The sequence below is a fragment of the Carcharodon carcharias genome, chromosome 8, assembly GCF_017639515.1.
Source record: "Carcharodon carcharias isolate sCarCar2 chromosome 8, sCarCar2.pri, whole genome shotgun sequence".
NCBI classification, from domain to species: domain Eukaryota; kingdom Metazoa; phylum Chordata; class Chondrichthyes; order Lamniformes; family Lamnidae; genus Carcharodon; species Carcharodon carcharias.
In genome coordinates, this window is record NC_054474.1 from 172,888,871 (window position 1) to 172,899,834 (window position 10,964).

Consider the following 10,964-nt stretch of genomic DNA (forward strand, 5'->3'; position numbering starts at 1 on the left):
TAACAATTATACATAGACTAAAATTCCTGAGCTACCTCATATTGTTGATCATCTTTCTAATGCATCAAATTATCATTACAGTGTGATTGCTTATTTCATAAGCTATGATGGGTCCTTGTGATGATTTATATCTGTATGGCTATTTTGATGGGGAGTGTGTAAACCCCCAGGGCAAAGCAGATAAAATTGTAGGTCTAAAGTCTGACACTTCATCTATGGATATAAATTACCTTGGCGGCCTGTTGGGTCCCCAATAAATAGTCGTGCAACCCAGGTTTTTCACAGCGAGTATACAAGAAGAGGTGTAAAAATCAATTGCATGTGTGTAGTAATTCAGGACACAGGTTTTCGTTGGGTCAGAATATTTTGGCTTCATGCTTCCTTGTTTCATGGAGCACTGCAATAGTCAATAGGAGCTGCTGATTGGATACCACTAGTTCCAACTTGAGACATCGAACATATGGATTGTGCTCACATTGTACACTGGCAGAAATAGGCACTTGCTGCTTAAGAAAGGAAGGTTGATACTCCATCATACATTTCAGTATTTTTTGTTTTCTCTTTAAAATGAAAAAAAAACATTTAATTATTGTACCAGTTCTGCAAACATGTAATGTACTTTAAAGGGAAACATCACATTGAAGTATAAACAGTTTTCAGTACCTTGATGTACATAATTTTCTAAGCAGTTTTCAAATGCTGCTTAAGACAGTGACCATCTCCACAAAAGAGAATCTAATCATCGCCCCTTGACATTTAATAGCATTACTATTGTTGAATTTCCCCCACCATCAACATCCTGGGGGTTACCAAAATTTAATTGGACCAGCCATATAAATACTGTGGTTACAAGAGGAGGTCAGGGGCTGGGAATTCTGCAGCAAGTAACCCACCTCATGACTCCCCAAAGTCTGTCCACCATCGACAAGGCGTGACTACGAAATGTGCTGGAAATCTCCACCTGCCTGGATGAGTACAGCTCCAACAACACTCAAGAAGCTTGGTACCAGCCAAGACAAAGCAGCCTGCTTGACTGGCACCCCAGCCACCACTTAAACATTCACTCCCTCCACTGCTGGCACACACTGTGTACCATCTACAAGGTGAACAGCAGCTACTCACCAAGGCTCCTTCGACAGCACCTTCCAAACCCGCAGCCTCTACCACTCAAAAGACACATGGAAACACCACCCATTCCCTTGCAGTTTCCCCTCCAAGTCACTCAACATCTTGACTTGGAACTATATCGCCATTCCTTCACAATCCTGGAACTCCCTCCCTAACAGCAAGGTGGGTGTACTTACACCAAGTGGACTGCAGCGTTTCAAGAAGGTGGCTCACCTTCACCTTCTCAAGGGCAATTACAGATGGGCAACAAATGCTGGCCTTGCCAGCAACACACACATCCCAAGAATGAATAAAAAAATGACTGCTTGAAGAATTCCTCACTTTCAGTCCACCTTCGGAGAAATTGGAGTTGTGCTTTGATTCCATCTTCTTTTCCTTGAACCCAATTAGCAGTTCTTCAGCCATGGAAACACAGATCAGCTTCTCACCCAGCTGGGGGTTAAATGCAAACATGGCCTGGTTGAGCTAAATGCCCTGTTTCTATGTTGTAACTTCCATGTTATTTTTACGTAAGTATCTTAAATTAGCAGTGGGAGGTTACACATTCCTTCTAAATCATAATCTACACCAATCTAAATCACCTTCAAGAATTTCAGCATAAAATTTTGTACAGGATACATTACATCTCAAAATTATTTTAAAAGCCCACAGTCCAACTGTGTGTCGGATGTGTCATTTTCTGGACCTGCTCACATGTCCCCTACAATTGGTCCTTGAAAATTCAAATTCATAATGGAATCTTGATCTTCTCTTGCTATGAGATCCAAACTGATCTTAGTGTGGCATGCTGAGCATGCAATAGCAATACCAATTAATACCAATAGTATCCCAGTCATATCGCACCAAATAGAGTTGCCGTTATCCACCTACCTGGAGAATGGTCCAGTCAGAAAAATATCCTGTCACCTCTGCTGTCCTGATTTGAGCACATAATCAATGATTATATATGAGCAGTGGGGGCCAGTTTCGGAGACTGGAGACCATTGCCCGAATGTCTTGTGCAAGAGTTAGGTTAAAATGGAGAAGGTGCTCCCTGTTCATCACTTCATGGAGCTCTTGAGGTTGGTTCCAGTTTGCGCTTTTGGATTTAATGTTCTGACCCTTGAGCAGCTAGATATATTCTGGCTCGCCTAAATCTGTTCGGATGTTCCTTTCTTCATTTACTTTCAGTACAGATGGAACTGTTGACTTTGGTTTAAACAGGACTAAAAGTTCCTCTACTTATTTCTGTCTGGGTTATCATTTGGGGATTCTTTTTTAATGTATCTGTTTTTTTCTGGTTTGAATGTTTCAAATTATAAGAATAATTTTATAAGTCCGTGACAGTGGGGAACCTGCCCGACCAGCAGAGGCTTATCAGAAAATCAGACTCGAGTGAGCTCGGAAATCTTTAGCAATGCATCTTTGGAATTGTCAATATTCATAAAGTGACCCCTATTTATATGTACAACTTAATTATTTTGGAAATGTTTCACTAAAAGTGCTTAAAAAATGAGATTCTCTCTGATGATGAGCCTGCTGCTTTCATGAGGAATAAAAGCAGATGTCTGCTCGTTTTATATAGCTGTTTCAAAGTTCCAGTTGCTGAATATAGGTGTGACCAGAGTACAGTGGCTCATGTTTACATGCACGTTGATCATGAGACTTATAAGAAAATAAAAAGAATGAAGCACCATCTGTCCAGCTATTGTAGGTCAGACTATTTTCTCTATAAACCTAAGAAGCCTTTCATGCTTGTGCTTAAAGGTGGTTGGGTAGTCAATGTGCCCCCTCTGAAAGGTTTCACTTTCCTACATTGACAGGTAAGCGGGGAAAGGGCCAGAACTTTGATGTAATTGATGTATGCACAAGCCGAGATTCAGTACATTGCTGCAGCTTCTCAGTAAATTCTGTATCCCTGCTAGGTCTTTCTTAAATGAAAGTATTCACTAGTCAAACTTCTATCCTAAAACCTTCATGAATTTATACGAATTGTGAAATGGACATATTAAAATTAATTAAGTCTGCTTTACACTGCGAGAAATAGATAGCTATTGTTGCCCGAACACAAAAACTTTGAAATGACACCATATACTGTGCAAGCGCTTAATGCAATGGTATGCAATTCCTTTTGTGTTATTTTAACAGAGGTGCTAATGCACTCAGAATAAACAGGTTAATGCTCCATTAAAATAGTAGACAAAACAATTTATAGGAATGCATCAAACATTCAATTTAAATTCACATCAGTCAACCCGACGCAGCTTTGAACTGCACTTTGTGATAGACTAATTTTACATTAAATATTAGTCTAATACATTTTACTTTCTCAGTCAGCATTAGCCGAATCCTGACATTTAATTGGGTTCTAAAAGAGGATCCCACCAAAAGCATGAACTACTGTTCCTCCTTCAATAGCTGACTGACCAGCATTTCTCATTTTAATTTCAAATGAACAGTAATCACAGTTTTTCTTTTTATCCTGATATTAAATGATGCCATTTAATTACAGGTTGTCTGAGGTGTGAAGGGAAAAGGCATTGTAAAATAAAAGCTGCAAATCCCCAGTCAGTTTACGGGATGGCAGACTGCTGTTTGTCCTGTTATACAAAGTTGGGATTTTGAAATCTTTAGAGGTCATTCTAAACATAGACTTGGCGCTAAGGTTTAGGGAGATTTAGATCAATGATGTGTAGATTCTATGACCGAGTCTGCAATATTGCCCTAGTGAGACACGGGGATCAATGAATGTTTTTTTTTGGATGGACAAGATGTAACCAGTCCAAAAGCAAAATGCTGCAAAAGCTGGAAATCTGAAATAAAAACAGAAACATCTGAAAATACTCAGCAGCTCTGGCAGCCTCCGTAGGGAGAAAAACAGAGTTAACATTTCAGGTCGCGGTCTTTCACCAGAACCAGGAAAAGTTAGAAATGTGAAACAGGGGTGAGCGGAAGTAAAACGAAAGGGAAAGCCCTGATAGGGCGGACGTTGGGAGACATTAAATGGTGAAAGAGTTGGCGGTTCAAGGCTAAAGCAAGTGGTCATGGGACAAGTAAAGAAACAAAAGGTGTGTCTAGAGGAGGTGTGAATGGCAGGATGATGAACAACTGCTGTTCGAAAGCAAAAAAAAGAAAAATAAAAAGACTAAGACCAACACAGGCAAAAGGTGGGGGGTGGGGGGGTAGTGGAGGAGGGGAGAGGAGGGGGCAGAGATTATGGTCTGAAATTGTTGAACTCAATGTTGAGACCAGGGGCTGTAAAGTTGTAAAATGTCTCATCAGATGATGAGGTGCTGTTCCTCAAGCATGCATTGAGCTTCACTAGTAAACTACAATAGGCCAATATCAGAGATGTCAGCCTGATGGTGAATTTGTGCAGGACACCTTGCAGATGACCCATTGTAAAGATAGTTATGGCCCACAATTTGCTGGAGTGGGACATCTGACAATGTGAGATTTTCTCCTCACCCTTCAGCTTGAAAAACATTTATGCCACAGATGACTGAAAGTGTAAGTTGGGCAATGGGCATCTGAGACATTGATGATTGACACAACCAACAGTTTACTTCCTAAACCAATGAGATTTAAGGATTGAGACACAAACAGGAATGAAGGAGAAAGAGGTAATTCAAGTTAATTTAGATACAGAAAGAGAGGAAAAGGAACACTGGATTAATAAAGAGAAAAATAGCAAGGAAATTGGGTAAGAAAAATTAAGATATAACATTTTACTATCTGTAAGACTGAGGCTGCACAGTTTAATTGTCCCCTTTTTGGACCAGAAAGGTTGACAAGCATCGCAGGAATATAAATCTTGTAATTAATAAGATCTTTACGTCCCTCCGTCCCAGTCCTAACTTTCTGCAGTAAGTTTAATTCCTTTAAGTAGTGAAAATGGAGCAATTTATTGAAAGTCACAGGGAAGCCCCATTCGCAAGGTTGCAGTGCACTTCAGAGCCATACATACCAGTCAGCACTTTGTGGTTTTTCTCAACTCACAGTGTATCTTACTCACTGCAAATTACTTACTGGGTTGTTTACATAGTAGTAATATTTAATAATATTTGCAATAATATAAGCAGTTAAATTGCCACTGTTCACCCAGCAAATTCTGGTCTAATTTGGAGCCATGAAACATGAGCAATTTTCAAAATTTATTCCTGGGATGAGGACATCATTGGCAAGGCCCAATCCTTTGCCCATCTTTTGTTGCTGTTCTTGAACTGCTGAGTGACTTGCTTGGTCACTTCAGAGGGCAATTAAGAGTTAATCACGTTGGTGTGGGACTACAGTCACATATGTGCTAGATCAGATAAGAACAGCAGTTTTGCTTCCCTAAAGCATATTAGTGAAAGTTAGGGTTTTACATCAATCAGACAGATTCATGGTCCTTTTTCCCAACTTAGCCCTTGGCCAAACAATGGGGTCAGTAAGCAGGTCAGGAACCCAAATGGTGAAGGGGTGGGTTTTGCTGAGGTTCTTAACTAAGCCACAGCACTAGTAGCCCACCTCCAAGTTCCTCAACCATTCAGAGAGAGTGGGGGAGATAACCCGTCCATTCTATCAAAGGAAGAGTTTCTAATTAAAGTGTCCAGGATAGCTTGTCAGCACTTGGATTTTCAGCCTTCTGCAACCACAGGAACAGAGAGGGGACATAGCAAGGCTCCTCTCCAAGTCTGTCATTCTTACCTGGAAGTCTGGCCACAGGATCTGATGGGCTGCAGTGAGGTGAGGTCTTCCAAGGATGGGAGGAAGAGGATAACCATTCCAGCCAAGCAGGCGTGGATGAAAGTGACCGAGGAATTCAGCGTCAGAGGTGTGGTCCCTCCAATCTTGACCTAGGACCTCAGGAGAGCATGACATGTGAGTGACATAACACATTCATTCTGGTGCCAAGTCCCACACTCTAACTTACCCAGCATCCTCCTGCACAGCACTCCCCAGGTCAACACATCTTGCCGCTCCTCTTATTCCTCTTCCTGCAAGCACCTCGAAACCCCATCTGAACAGCCAACACTCACACCAACACCGCCACCCACCACCCCCCCACCCCCACCCCTACCACCCCCACCACCCCCCCCCCCAGCCTTGTGCCCTCTGCCCTCTCGCACCCGTATCTCACAGCCACCATTCACAAATGTTACTCTTTCCTGCTACCGCATTACTAACACTCATAACTCTCTGCTTTCTTAGGGGAGAAGCAGAGGGCCAATGGGATGGGATGGGGCAAGGGATGGCCCTCCTCTAAGAGGCACCTTGACAGCCACTAGCCAAACATGCCCACCTGGTCCACTGGGAAGGAGGTCTTGTTCCAGTCAGCAACAACCTGTCTTGAAAACATCAGCCCCTTGAGGCACTGGGTGCTCAGATATGTCAAGAGGGCGGATCCCCTGCCTTAGAATCTCTGTTGGGAGTCTCACCTCCTCCCAGCTGGATCTTTGTGGCCCTCCCCTCTGCCCTGGGGTGGGGGTGTGTGGCGGAGGAGAAGGCACTGATACTGCTGCTGATGTAGCCCCTGCCGTTGTTGGAGTTGTTGTTGGTGGAACTGTTTTCCTTCCTCCTCATCCGAGGTGGAAAGTGGAGCTTCATACGCTGTTCACGTGCCCGGAAGAGATTTGGCAGCTGTAGCTGAGTGACATGTGAAGTGTCTCCCAAGAAGTTGTCAAACAGTCATAGCACATTCTTAGAGAAGAAATGTTTTGAACCACAGCCCCTTAATCGACCACGACTAGAGCTCCTCAGTTTCACTGAAGAAGCCCACCCTGTCGTTCACTTACCACAGTTGCTGACAGCTGGGGTAACAGGTGCTCTGGCTGTTAAAGCCGGCTTGATGGGTTAAAGCAGCAGTCAGGTACCTGTTATAATATTATTCTTTCACAGAATGTGGGCCTAGCTGGCTGGGCCGGCATTTATTGCCCATCCCTAACTGCCTTCGAGAAGGTGGTAGAATATTTAAATTCCTTACCCGAGGGCTGCATGGGGGTTCCCTGCTCACTTTCAATCCCATTCCGGTGAAACCCAGAAGTGGGTGGGGTTCCAACCCAACGTGACTCTTAGGGGATTTAACTCTCTGAACACACCCAAATCCACCTCCCTTTTCCTGTAGAAACAACCACCCCCCCCCACCCCCACCCCACCACCACCTCCCGTGCCCCCCACCCCTCCCCCAATACCAGCACCACCCTAGATCTTTTAAATTGAATTCAAATTCTCAATTTGACTTCATGTTCGCAGGATTATTAGTCCAGGCCTCAAAATTAGTAGTCTAATAACATAACCAGTATACCATCAGAGGTAACAAGGTATAGTTATAATGAGAGACAAAAAAAGATGGGGCTGTATTCACTGGAGTAGAAAAGATTAAAGGGGTTCTAATGTAAGTAGTTAAAATTTTGAAAGGGTCAGAGAAGATAAATAGTGGACAATTATTTCTGTTGGGTCAGTGGATTGGTGAAAGGAGACATTCAGTTAAGGCTGACGTTAAAAATATATTGGGGAGATCAGAAAAAATGTTTTCACGTAAAAGATTACTGAGAGATGGAATGCATTGACATAAATGACTGTTGAAGTCAAGTCAGCCACAACATTTAGGAGTGAATTAAACACTTGAATATGAAAAATATGAGAGGAACAGAGTGGGGAAATGGGGTTAGAGACAAGAAGCAACCACAGATGTGATACGTCAAATGGACTTCTCCTGTGCTGAACTGTCTGATTCCATAGAACCATAAATCTACTACATATCAAATCTAACATAAAATCTAAGGAGAAAAGAAACATTTGCTGATTAGTACAACTCCCAAGACAATCTGCCAACCAGTGAGACATCTCATTAAAGAGTAAGAATGGTCAGTATAGCACAGAGATGTATCTATATTAGTTTTCACCTTCATGCCATTACATTTTTTTTCACTCATCCATTTTTTTTGGCTAAAATTAGCGTCGACAGGAATTTCACTTCCAGTGTGCTGTACACTTATACTGAAATGAAACTCGAGGCAGCTGGTTAAAGAACTCACACTTATCATCATAAATTACTGATCACAAACACAGCTCTTGCAGCAGCCTGGAGCATACTGAGAGTCTCGGCAGAACCAGTCATTAGGGCAACAGCAGGATCCGAGGAACCGTCATCGAGGAATTGAGCATTCTGCAACAACTCCAGAGATATTAATAGCTCCTTTGGGCCCCTCAATCCCAGAACTAGGTACATTACAGTTCCTGCACTTCCTCACTTCCAAGCCCAAATGATGAACAGAGTCAGCAGTGCCTGAATTAGAGGTATAATCTGCAGTAGGCTGTATTAAGAGGATGAAAGAAGCCAGCTATCACCTACACTTTAATTGCCCAGCTGTTCCCGTCTCAGGGTCACATATTATGTTGTGATAGAATCGCCGCACATATCGACTGAAATAGTTCCTGGCAGGTAACTGGACAGAAACTGGAATGAGCACTTCCTCACTTTGACTTCATAATGCCCATATTCACCGAAAAAATTTTGAATTTTGATAAGCCATTTTATTAAAGCAACACCATTTTCACAAGAAAAAAGTGCTTGGATAAAGAGCCAGAAAAACAGGGTGATACTTCCACTACAAAATCAGCAGAGGCAAGTGAGGTGATGGAGTGTTTCAACGAGGCAAGGAATTACTCACATTGTGTGCTTGAAAACAAAGGAGGTGAACTCTCTTCCACAAATACTGTGGCAAAAATGCAGTCCAATATATATTCCAGTGCATCACTATTGAATACGACAGGGACTGCCATTAAGATTTTGCCAGCAGATCCTTTAACTGGCTTGCTTTCTATTTTATCTTTTTTTAATGTGATGCAGACGACCATTATGAAAGTAGCAGAATGTGTAGCAGTAAAACATAAATGCATAAAGCTACCAGTCTGGCATTAAGCTCTGGCTGCGAGGAAAGGATTGAATCATATGTTAGCCAACTAACAGCTTATATAATAAAGGAAACTGCTTTTTACAAGTGACTCATAAAAGCTGTGAAAAATGGTGCTCTTTTGTTAGGAGGGGTGAGTGGGGAAGTAATTTTGAATTCCACTTATTTTGTCAAAGCAAGAAAACACATTACAAAATGTGCTGAGTATGAAAATAGAATGAAAGTCATGAGATTTTGTGTTTTGCTAACAACATTTTAAAAATTATTTCATTAGGTGCATGTCTAGTAAAAAGCACAGCCATGTGTTTTTTATCCGGCCTCACATTCAGTCTGCACCAACTACCCTCTGAAACTGAAATGTTTTACACTTTGTATTTTTTTTAAATTAAAATCAAGGTAGCTCTTTTTTTTTACAGTTCCTTTACTCTCGTTTCTTCCTTAGCATCAACTGAAACAAATCTGTATTGGTTGCAGCTTTTAAATATTTATCAAGCTGAAATCCTTACTGAACATTTTAACTTGCAGAAGAAACATTGGAGCCAGGGTGTTGGACAATGAGGAGCTTCAGCCACCTCCTGCATCAAAACAAACAGCACTGCCATTTTACCCACCAACTCGTATTTCTACTATGTTCTTGCCCAAGGTGAGGTCCTAGTTCACAGGCTTTAATGTGAAAGGTTCTGAGTATCATTTCTATTGTGAGGAAATCCTCCTTACAGTAACATGCAGCAATAACATTATAGAATGCTTTTCAATGGCATGTTTATTATGATCAGGTGATACCAAAGAGTTGATTCAGCTGCACCATCTTCCTTCATTCTATTGTATAACAAGGAATGAGAATGTGAAACGAAAACAAAAATACCTGGAAAAACTCAGCAGGTCGACTCGAAACGTTAACTGTGTTCCTCTCCGCAGATGCTGCCAGACCTGCTGAGTTTTTCCAGGTATTTTTGTTTTTGTTTTGGATTTCCAGCATCCGCAGTTTTTTGCTCTTATCTTAGTGATAATGTGAACTCTGTAGCCGAAGGGGGTGTGATGGGTATTTTCTGAGCCAGTTTCAGGTTCTCTTTTTAGAGTGAGCTTTTATGTATTATTGGCTATTTCTCTCCGGTTACTCCAAAAAAACTATTGTAAAAGTGCTAAGATTTCTAATTAAATAGTAATAAGTCACAATTGAATATTATTTGTACACAGAACAAAATTATTTTTTGTGCTGCATTATAGAAAAAACTCTTGCTCCTAGAGTATAAAGTACAATGACGGAATTTCTAACCTTTCCAAACAGGAATTCTTAAGGCTCAGTATTGTGGCATTAGATTGTAAGTGTTCGACATTTTACTGTCTTCTTTATTATAAAACATCACTTCATAACATTCTGTGCTTGATGATCCCATACAGTCCATCCCATTCAAAGCATTACAAGCGATACGTCTGACAAGGAATGCCACAACCACTGATTCAAGGTACAGGTTGTGACAGCAATACCCCAAGGACTTGATTTTCAATCGGTCATCAGGATTGGTGGGAGCGCGCTTTGGAAATAGCAAACCTGAATCAGTGTTCCCACGCCTCCAGGAAATATGTAATTTTCAAAGCAAGGGTTGGGGGGATGATGGCGACCTGCTCACCTTCAACGAGCTGTCCATTAAGCTCCTTGAAAAGCTTGTTAACGGGTTGGGAAGGGCCAGAAGCCACTTTTCAAATCACAGATCAGTGCATGTTAGTGCACATCTCTTACGTGAAACACAGGGTGCCATTAAGTCATGTTTCTGCTGAGCAAAAGCCTTTGGAAAAATGAGTCATTCTCTCTGTCGTAATTGTAGTTTTGGAAAATGTAGGGCTGCAGCTTTAAGAATGACCCTGTTTTGTAAGATCGCATGATCTATGTAAACCAAAGTGTTAGGAGCACGTGGAACCTCTACAAGGGAGTTCTTCTTTAGATATGGAGTTTGATAA